Genomic DNA, 11,596 nt, shown 5'->3' on the forward strand with positions numbered 1-11,596 from the left:
ACATGAGTTGTCACAACTTGTTGGTGGGAAAGTTCAGTATGTCTTGTGTGCTACCCTAAGAGAAGAACGTTGGAAGATCCTTGGACCTGGTTTTCTCTAGCCTTCATCCTAGGAACATTTTACCTTGGTTGATTTTGATTTTGATCTTTTTGCTGTAAAAACTCTTAGCTGTAAGTATGACAAATCATAGAATCTTGGAGACCTCTTGGAGACCATGGACACAACTGCCTAAAAAGTAACACTGCTCTACTCCTTCCTCACAAAGCCTAAAACAAGACCTAAAAAGATCACACCATGTCAAGCAACTTAACCATGTCTCAAAACAAAGCTAAGGAATAATTTTATGGGGCAGGGGAGACTCAGCACCCAATGAGCTAAAATTCCCAATGTCTGGTATCAATCAAAATGTACCAACCTTGCAAAAAAAGCAGAATGTAATCCATAATGATGAGAAAAATCATTCAAAATGCATCTAGAAATGACATAAATGATGCACTAATAGACCAGGACATTAGAGCGATTATTTAACCAATCCATATATATAAAAAGGTAGAGGGAAGATTGAATATATTAAATAGAGACATTAAAAAAAAGACCCAAACCAAACTACTAGAGATGAAAACAACAATGTATGAAATGAAAAATACACAAAATAGGAAAATAATTATGATTGGACATTCAGAGAAAAAGATTGATGAACTTAAAGACAGCAATAGAAACCACCCAAAATATATTAGAGAGATAAACAGCTATGAAAACTGAAAGAGATATCAGTGAACTGTGGGAAACTCCAAGCAACCAAAATATGTGTAAACAGAGTCCCCAAAAGGAGAGGATAGTATGGATAAGACAGAAAAAAAAGTTTATTTTTTAATTGAAGTATAGTTGAAATATATAAGTATTAGGTGTACAACTCAGTGATTCAACAACTATAAAAATCATGAAACGCTCACCACAGTAAGCATAGTTACCATCTATCACCATACAACATTATTATATTATTGACTATATTCCCTATGCTTTACTTTTCATCTCCATGACCTATTCATTTTATAACTGGAATTTTTTTAAATTATTATTTATTTATTCATGAGAGACAGGAGAGAGAGAGGCAGAGACACAGGCAGAGGGAGAAGCAGACTCCATGCAGGGAGCTGACGTGGGACTTGATCCTGAGTCTCCAGGATCAGGCCCTAGGCTGAAGGCAGCACTAAATTGCCGAGCCACCCAGGCTGCCCCTATAACTGGAATTTTGTACCTCTTAGTTCTCTTCATATTTCACCCAAACCCTCGGCCACCCTTCTCCCTCCTATTCCACCATGTTTCCACTGCCCATTTGAAAAACTCTGAAAATATGCAAAGTGCCACAAGAGAGAAGTATGGAGGAGACAGGTGCCCATGAGGCAACCTTTGGCCAGTGAAAGACGAGATGAACAGGAACCATTAGTAATTTCCCTCTTAATTCTTCTTTCTATTGGACTATTCTGGAATATCTGTATTCTATATAGCCTTTCAAGAGGTAACCTGCTTGGGCAAGTGACTATGTCTGTTTCCATCATGCTGAGTGATGCACCACCCTGTATGTTCTTTCCATCCTTCCTTGACTTATATTTCTTTTCCCCCACTCCCACTGCCTTGGGATTGCATGTCCCTGTAAAGCATTCACATTTTAATATCATCTCAAGCTTCAGTTTTAAGGGAACCTGAACTACAACAGGGCAATTCAGGAAAGGAAAATATCATATAGGATAAGATGATAATGAGACAGGAAATTGAAGGCCTAAGAATAGTGGAGAATGTTGATGTGCTATGGAAAATGGGCATGGAATAAGAGTATAAATAGGATTGTTGGAGAAAATGCACCAGCTGTCTGGGGTCAGTGACCACAAACCCGTATTGGCCCCAGTCTGCACAGCTCTGTCCATCTAGCACTTCTCAGTAATCTGGATATGTGGGTGGTGCCCTCTGGGACTCATCCAAATTTGGGTGGAGTTTTGGTTTAGTCAGATATAAGGGAAGACCAAGAGGTCAAGGAGGTTGAGGAAATTTGCAAGATAGTGATTGAAGAGAGACACATTCTAAGCTAGACAGTCAATAGTGAAGAAAATTAGGAAGGAGACTGGGAGGGCAGCCAGAAAGAATTGTAGCCTTAGTATGAAATAAAGAACTGAATACTTGGGAAGAACAGGGCAACCTAGAAGATGTTGTGATCTGAACATAGACTGTCTCCATTGGCAGCAGCAGAAGTGGGAGAATGTCACTGACGCATGTAAGAGTGTAGTTTTAAATGGGTAGCTAAAGTGGTGTCAAAACAGTCCTGCCAAAAGTCATCGGAGATGTAAAGCAATACCAGTAAAGCAAAACTAGCAAACTAGAATCAATTCTTAGAACATTTGATTGATCTTGTCATCTCCGTCCATGTTCTTTAACTAGACTGCTAATTTTTTTAACCAATATTGTCCACTTTTCTTCATGAAATTTCCTTCACTATATCATAGATGCTCACCTGAGTCCAGAAGAACAGAAATATGTTTAAGTAAATACAAGGTGAAATGAGTGGAAGGGATAGGACAAAGAACACCCCAGTTGGCAGGGGTGGAAGTGGCAGGAAACTCACTCTCCTTGTCTAGATCTGACTTCCCTCATTTGTAAAGTGAAAACACTACGAATTATCTCATGAAGTTGTTCTGATGATTAAATTAAGCAAATGAAATTAAGTATGTAATGCTTGACATAAGCACTTACATAATTCCCCAAATCAACATGGGTTTATGCCACATTCTTTTAGTATTGTCATATACTAATGCTGTTTTAATGATAGATTCTAAATGCCTATTACTGAGGTACAGAAAGAGTAATTTTTTTTTAAATAACAAAATCACAGTAATTATTTTCTGGGGTACAGTCAAAAAAGATCAGGTGTAGCTGTTAAATATTTCTTAGACTTTTATTTGGAACTTTCTTCACAAGTAACAGCAACCAGTTTGAACTTTATACTTATCAGAGTCTGGTGAGGTAGGTAATTAATTTCTGGAGATTTTCTGCTTGAAAATTCCTGGTTACCTGTTCACAAAAATCAAAACGACAGCAACAAAAACAACAAAACCCACTAAAATGTAAATGATGTTATTATATTAAAAGGTTGTGTGTTAAAGCTTTTGTTTCTAGTGAAGATAGAATAAATGATCTACATACCCAATACTGAGTCCTGCCAAAGAAGAGTAAGCAAGCATGGTGGTAGATGCTGATCAAAGGAGATGACTTATGTTCAACTCTACTTCTGACCTTTATTTCCTCATACTTGGAAGGATTTCTCCACCTCAAAATATAACCTACGTATCGCTACCAACCTCCAAGGTTCTATAGATGCCCGAGTGAAATAACCCATGTACAATTTGAATTTTATAAGTACTCCACAAAAAGGAGATATCATTCATCAGGGGCAACCTGGCCAGCTGGCTTATGTTTTTCAGTTACATTTGGGCTTTCAGCTGTTGCTTGGCAGGAGCCATCTCCCCTACTTTTTTTTTAATCATTCCCTAAAACATTCTAGTTTACCAGATGGTTTTCTTTACAATGTAAAGCCCATTGTTTGCTGCTAACTGGAGTCATTGTTTTTCCCAGAGTAAGGAAAAAATACATATTGAATACAAAATGGGGCTTCTTTCATAAGGTAGAAAGTTTATTTAATATAAAATGAGCATCTAACCTGGCACATTCAGTTGCATACTGAAGACCCAGGGATTTACTTGAAAACGAGCCAAGTGCATTTAAAATTCTTATTACCCAGCAATGGGCAGTTCTGGGTTGCATGCATATTAATCAACAGGGACTGCTGGGAACCCAGATGTGCAGGTGTTTTTCCTACATAAATGTGCGTGTAAAAATGATTTGCATATTCAATTTCTCATGGCAACTCATTGGATTAGCCTGTAGTTGGGTGATTTCCTGAAAATCTCAACTGAGAGTCTTCATTTATTTAGGTCCATAGGAAAAAAAAATAGAAACAGGAAAACAGTCTCAAAAATATAAAGAAATACTCGGTTTCTTTGAAAACCCCTGTGGGCCATGTGATTTATACTAAAAAGTCTGTGCCACACAGGATAATAAAAATAATCATGATGATACAAATATAAATAAAAGAAAAACTAAACAGATGAGTAAGTTTTGTAAACTGTGGATAAAATAGGAGCAATAAACTCAAGGTAAAAATGGTGACAAGTGATTTTTGGTCTAAATAAGTTGTAGAAATTCTCATTGAACGTGGATAGACCAAGAAATTATATACAGGATTCTCACTGAAAACCACTTACCATCAAATGCATTATCACACTCAAAAACTGTAAGATTGAATAAGTAACCTGAAAGATGAGAGCAAATAGATTCTTAATGCACTCTCTGATTGTTACGGGGCTCTGGAAAACATTCTTCATACTCTGTTTCAGTGGTGTGTGTGTGTGTGTTTAATGACCAATAAGATCATTGATTTTTCTCAAAAAAATGAAGAAACTTACACTTGTCGTGATGAGCACTGAGCAACGTATAGAATTGTCGAATCACTCTTTTGTACACCTAAAACAAATATAGCACTGTATGTTAACTATACTAGAATTAAAATTTAAAACCTAACTTTAAAAAGTGAAAAAACAACTAAATTGTGGGAAAGAGCCAGACTCTTGTCAATCAAGGCATCTGTCCCACAGTTTGATCTTTCTGAATCCTAGCATTTTGGCTATGAAGGGATACATTCAGGTATTGGAGATATAAATATCCTACTGAGATATGCTCTTGATCGTACCACATGAAATCAAAGAAATAAGCCCCACTGCCCTATTCAAATAGTGTTTTATCTCATTCTCCAGCCAAAATCTCACATTTAATTGAGAAGAAGCTGGCCCCCAAGAGCGCATTCTATATGACATTCTGGGAAAAACAAAACTGAAGTCAGAAAAGAGACCAATAGTTATCGGGAACTGGGGATGAAAGGGATATACTGAATACAAAGAAGCAGGGGGAACTTTGGGGAATGGCAGAAATGTTCCACACCATGATTACAGTGACAGTCATATGGTGGTGTGCATGTTATTCCTCAATAAACGTAACCTTAAAAATCACATAAGCACTTTTGCCATGGGTAATCAGAGTGATTTAATGTGGGAAAAAATTCTTGACTTCATTGCCATTTCTTCTCCCATTGAACATGCATTCACTCAGTGACCATAATTTAATCATACCCACAATTGTTATTTTAGTCATCAGTGCTGAATTAAGACCAGGAGACACATTGTTGAATGTCAGTTCCTCTGTGAATGAAGCAGTGTGCTGGTTGGCATCCTTTGCTTCCCTGAGCTCTGCCCTTTGGGGTTCTTACATTGCTCTGTTCCATCCGCACTGATCACAGGGTACCTTTTCCAAGTCTACATCTGGCATGTGAAATGAGCATTGGCTAAATGACAAATCTCTTCTTATACGGCATGGATGGCAGGTGGAAAGCAGAATAAAAAGTTATTGAGCACTCCCTCATCATATATGCACCAGGTATGTGTTCACAGAGGTGATTTCTATTTTGCATTTTAGTGGTTTCATCGAACTTAGTATACATACATGCGTCATTACTTTTCCACATTGTGTATTACTGGGATTGTAACATTATCCAACACTGTCCTAAAGGAATCTGCCAAGAGCTTTTTTTTCCTCCTTTCTACCCAGATATTATATGTCATTAATGTTGTATTTGCAAGTTTTTTGGACAGAGTATGGCATTTACCCTTTTTGGCAGTGAGGAAAGCAACAAACATGAAGGCGTATTCCCAAATTTTCTTAACAGACAATGTGGTGAAGAGAAAGAGAAAATATTTAGATTATTTTCTTAGTTCATATTCATACTCCCACTGCTTAAGTAAATTCCTTATGCTAAAGATTCATTTGTCCCTGTATAATGAGGTTCAAATCCTATGTTCACCCCAAAGTGCTATTCATTACATCCACAGGGTTGTTTTGAAACAGAATTTATGTAATTGTTGTGTTGGCACTTTCATGCATCGATGAACCACTTATGAGCCATGGAACCATTTTGATAAATTGCAATTCTAGTACAATATAACTGCAACAAAGAAGAATGGGAAATTCACAAATGTAAATGGTAAGATGTAAATGATATGTAAACACATTAGAAAAATTACCTGGACCCCGTTAACCAAGAGTTAACTGGGACAAACTGGTCAACCTTATTCAGTGCAGACCTCATAGCATGTGTGCTGTGATGTTTAGTCACAGTTCCGTAGCATTCATACCTTGCATTTCAAAATCAATTCATGTATTTAAGCAAAATACGTTTTTTCCTTTTTTAAATTGTGTATGCTATTATTTTTTAACTCTGAAATAAGCCAGCTGCCTACCGGGCCCTTGCTAAACCACCTGGACCTCTGCAAACCACACTTTGACAACTCTTACTCCAAAGAACTTATATCCTTTTCTCTTTGCAGCTAAGAAAACTAGATCCAGTCAATTAGTCAAGTTCTTTCCCCAAGGTCACACAGCTAATTAATCACAGCTGGCAAGAAATCCAGCTCCTCATCTCCTGCCTGTTAAGGCGGTGCCCTCCAATTGTACCTCATGCCCACTGCCCCTTGATTGATTACTGGCAGTCTGCCTAGATTGGGATTCACAGACCTCAGTAAGCATTGGTATCACCTAAAAGACTTGTTACAGTACACATTACTAGCCACCCCCCTCCAAGTTTCTGATTCAGTGGTTCTAGGGTAGAGCTAAAGATGGCATTTCTAACAAGTTCCCTCGTGATGTTGATGGTACTGGTGCAGGCACTACAATTTGAGAGCTACTGATGTCTTGCTTTCCTCTGACAGTCCTCTAAAATAGTGCTTCCCAAATTTTGACTTGCATCCAAATCACTTAGGGATCTTACTACAATAGAGATTGTGCATTTCCAATGAACTCCTAGGGAGTGCCAGTGCTGCTGATCTTTGGACTTTCTGTGCTTCAAGGAAACTCCAAAACATGCTCAGCCACCAAGTGAACACCCTGTGGAAAAACTAGAAACATGCAAGGTGCACCAGGAAAACACAGAATACCTCAAGTGTAGTATTGCTTCTGAGAGGATGTTCTTGGATACACACAGGAACAATCCCCACCAGTCTGAGGAGGCAGGGCGTGTCATTCATTTCCAGTTCTACGTCATCATAACTACCATTTCCTAAGGGCCTCTGAGGTTGACTAGTGTGGTCTCTGTCTTACTCTCACCTTTCCTTTAAGCAAGGTAGCGCTTTAACATGTCTCACAAGGGGATGGAACCCATATGCTTGTGTAAAAGGAGAATGTGTAGGGGGTGCAAAGCTACGTGTATTTTGACCTGGTACTAAGTAGCCTGTCTTGCAACCAAGGATTACACCTGCTTTATTATAGTGCCTTTTAAACTCAAGGATCCATTACAAAAAATATCAGACCAGAGCAGTCGTGTGGCGCTTCATACCTCAGGTTCTGACACAGCCTTAGGATCAAAAGTTGTTCGTGTAATAGCATAGCCCCTTTCACCTTCCTCCTCTCTCTTATGCTTTACCAATTGCAATTTTGACATTGGTTTCAAAGCATCTCTAGTTTTCCATCCTAAAACACTGAGACTTCTGCCTTTTGCAGATTAAACTTAAGTGAAAAGCTTATGCCTTGGCATGCTCCTTTTTATTCATTTCTTAACTTTTTCAGCAATATTACATGTCATTCATCCAGCAATGCTTTGTGTCATTTTATCACTAACACTTATAATGTGTCATTCTTAAATATTTCCTGCCCTGTACTAGACATTGGGGATTCACGGGAATATGATCCAGATCATATTCTTGCCTTTGTAGAGATTTACATTAGTCTAGAGGGCATGTGCGAGAGAGAAGGGGCCCAGGCTGGCAAACAGTATCAATCCATTTCCTAATGTGCCATTTTGTGGCAAGTGCAAAGAGAGCCTGGGCTAGGAAAAGCTTTAAGAAGTGACCTCCAAACTACTTTATCCTGAGGGTGACAGGGAGGTAATAAAGGGTTTTTAACCAGTGCAGGTGACCTGATCTGATTTGCATTTTAGAAAGATTACTCTGTCTGCTGTTTGGAAAGACTGGAGAAAGAGGGACAGGGAAATCAGTTAGGAGAAAAGAAATCCAGAAAGGAGAGAATGGTGACATGGACTAGTGGGGGATAGAAAGAAAGAGAAATATTCAAGCCACAGAAGATTGAATCAATGAGACTTGAGGATTAGTTGGTTTGGGGTGGTAAGGGACAGAGAACACAAGGATAATTCTCAGGAATAAGAAGAGATTCCATTTGCTGGATGCTGTGCAGCCATGCAGGATAGAGTGGGCCTGTTTTACAAATAAGATTAAAGTTCCAAAAGGTTAACCACATGCCCAAAGCTTAAGAATTAATGAGTGAATTGTAGAACCCAAGTTATCCTGACACTAAAGCCATGATCCTGATCAGTGTGGTTAATTTTGGTTTCAATTAATTAATTGTCAGCTTCCTCAGGCTCTGAAGGCAGACTGCCTGAATGTGAATCCAATTTTCACCACATGCTCGTGGTGTGACCTCAAGCAAGTCATTTAATCCCATTAAACTACATGTTTCTCATGTATAAAATGAAGATAGAAATAGTTGTGACTCCTTGTGTTTGTTTAACACCATGCCTGGCACACATAACACCCTGCAAAGCTGAGCTACTGGCATCATTTTATTACTTAGCAGCTACTCTTCCTGGTATTCCCAGAGTGGGCATATTTATTGCAGGTATGAGGATAGAAGGACCCAGATCCTTCACAGTGCCCAGAGGCACGAGGAATGTGGCAAACACCCTTGGCTCACAATCCGTTTGCCACTTTCTCAGAGGTTCACCTGTCCCTCTTCTTCTCCCGTATCTCTAAAGGAGGAATCCTCCATAACTCAAATGTATCCATTTTCATGACTTTAAACGCCATCTATGTTATGATCATGCTCATATATCTATCTCCAGTCCTCTACCTTATAGCCTTATATATTCAACTGCCTCCTAACATCTCCATACAGTCGTCCAAGAGTCCAAAACTGAGCTCCTGATTTTCTTTCCATAGCCCCCTCCTCCTGTGGCCTACCTCTTTTTAATTAATGGAAATTCCTTTCTTCCATTTGCTTAGGCTAAAAATAGTTGTTATATTTGACTTCTTTTTTTGCACCTCACAGCTAGTTTGTAGCAAATCCTATTGGCTATGGCTTCAGAATATATCCAGTCATGCCACTTGCCACCACCTCTACTACTCCCGCTCTTATCTGAGCCGACTTCGTCACTCCCTCATTCACCTCCCTGCTTCTCTCCTTTCTAGCTATGGAATATGTGCCACAAAGCATCTATGGTGGTCCTTTACAGCATAAATCAGATCATGACTCCTTCAAGGGTGTCCCATGATCCAAACACCCTACATGATCTGCACCCCTGTTATCTTTTTTTTAGCTAATTGCCTACGGTTCTCTCTTTTAGTAACTGCTTCATGAGCATCATTGTTGGTCATGGAACTTATCAGGATGTTGTCATTGCAGGGTCTTTGCACTTGAAGTGCCCTTGGCCAGGAGAGCTCTTCCCCCAGTCACACAGCTACCTGCCTCACTTCTGAGTCCTTATCTTGCTCATCTCCTTGGGGCAGCCTTTTCTGATCACTCTAATAATTTCCTTACTGAATGTAAGTGACATGAGTGAATTTATCATTTTGCTCACTGCTGCACTCTCAATACCTAGAACAGTGCCTTACACAACACAAATATTTGTGGAATGATTACAGCCATTGAAATTTTCTGCTGTTTATGAGTTCAATCCTATTTTACATTAGATATCTGTTTGACTAATTCTGCACCTCAACACATCTCATTTATAGCTTCAGGTAAACAAGAGGTCCCCCAGCAGTAAGTAACTGGCTTACTTTTCTGTCCCGGGCTTACCCTATATGCTGCCCACTTCGTACCAATTCAAGCTGTTGGCCATTTCCCCCCACCCTTTTTCTGCCATTTGTTGCTCCTCTACAGTCCTTCTCAGGCTTCTTTCCAGTCAAAATTAGCTTTGGATACAGGTTCCACCAAGGTATCTCCACCTCTTCCTCATGAAAATTTTATAGAAATTTATATTTTGGGGCAACTGCGTGGCTCAGTTGGTTAAACATCTCCCTTTGGCTCAGATCATGATCCTATAGTCCCAGGATCCATCCCCACATCAGGCTTTCTGCTCAGCCAGGAGTCTGCTTCTCTCTCTCTCTGCCACCTCCCCCTGCTTGTGCTCTCTTTTTCACCCACTCTCTCTCTCAAATAAATAAAACCTAAAAAAAAAAATAGAAAAAAATTTGTTTTGTACATACAGAAATAATTACTACCTTTACTTGCAAATCAAGCTTCTTAAATAATGGTGCTCACTGTTTTTATTCAGATCAGTTACTGTAGATGTTTTAAAACACAGTATTATTATAACACTTCTTAACTCTCTTTGCAATAACAAATGGAAAAACAAAATGCAAAATATCACAAACTTTTTTTAAAAATTGATCATATAAAGTTTGAAAAGCAGTGATGATTACCTTTTATAAGAAATACAATTAACCAGAATCGTTTGTATTTCTAGCCACAAATATGCTTCATATTGAGCTGCCAATCTAAAATTAACAAAACCCTTCGACGTGGATGGACCTGGAGGGTATTATGCTGAGTGAAATAAGTCAATCAGAAAAGGACAAACATTATATGGTCTATATTCATTGGGGGAATATAAAAATTAGTGAAAGGGAATAAAGGGAAAGGAGAGAAAATGAGTGAAAATATCACTGAGGGGCAGCCCCAGTGGCGCAGTGGTTTAGCGCCGCCTTCGGCCCGGGGCGTGATCCTGGAGACCTGAGATCGAGCCCCACGTTCGGCTCCCTGCTTGGAGCCTGTTTCTCCCTCTGCCTGCGTTTCTGCCTCTCTCTGTACCTCTCTCTCTCTCTCTCTCTTAGTGTGTGTCTCTATGAATAAATAAAATATCTTAAAAAAAGAAAAGAAAATATCAATGAGGGTGACAAAACATGAGAGACATCTAACTCTGGGAAACGAACAAGAAGAGGTAGTGGAAGGGGAGGTGGGAGGGGGGTTGGGGTGACTGGGTGATGGGCACTGAGTGGGGCACTTGGTGGGATGAGCACTAGGTGTTATGTTATATACTGGCAAATTGAACAATAAAAAATTTTTTAAAAATCAAATTAACAAAGCCGTTTCTGAACAGTTTATGTTCAAAAGAACTTTAAATTATTTTTTGGTGGGAAAATTGTGGTCACATTTCATAGAGTAAATCAGATATTTGTGAAACTATGCATAGGTTTTTTTCACATCGTTAATATAGATTAGCCACAAAATAGCGTGTATGATAAGAAAGTGTCCATGTATTTCATATGACAAGTATTTCTAAATACTAATCAGGGTATGTATTTTAAAAAGGTACCAAACTACATTATAACTTAGAATGAAAAACAGTGACTACTTAAAATTGTTGACCATATTAAAGGATAGAAAACTTAAAATAGTGTCAAAATTAGCCAAGTTTCAAGGATTTCCT

The sequence above is a fragment of the Canis lupus genome, chromosome 19, assembly GCF_048164855.1.
Source record: "Canis lupus baileyi chromosome 19, mCanLup2.hap1, whole genome shotgun sequence".
Lineage (NCBI taxonomy): Eukaryota > Metazoa > Chordata > Mammalia > Carnivora > Canidae > Canis > Canis lupus.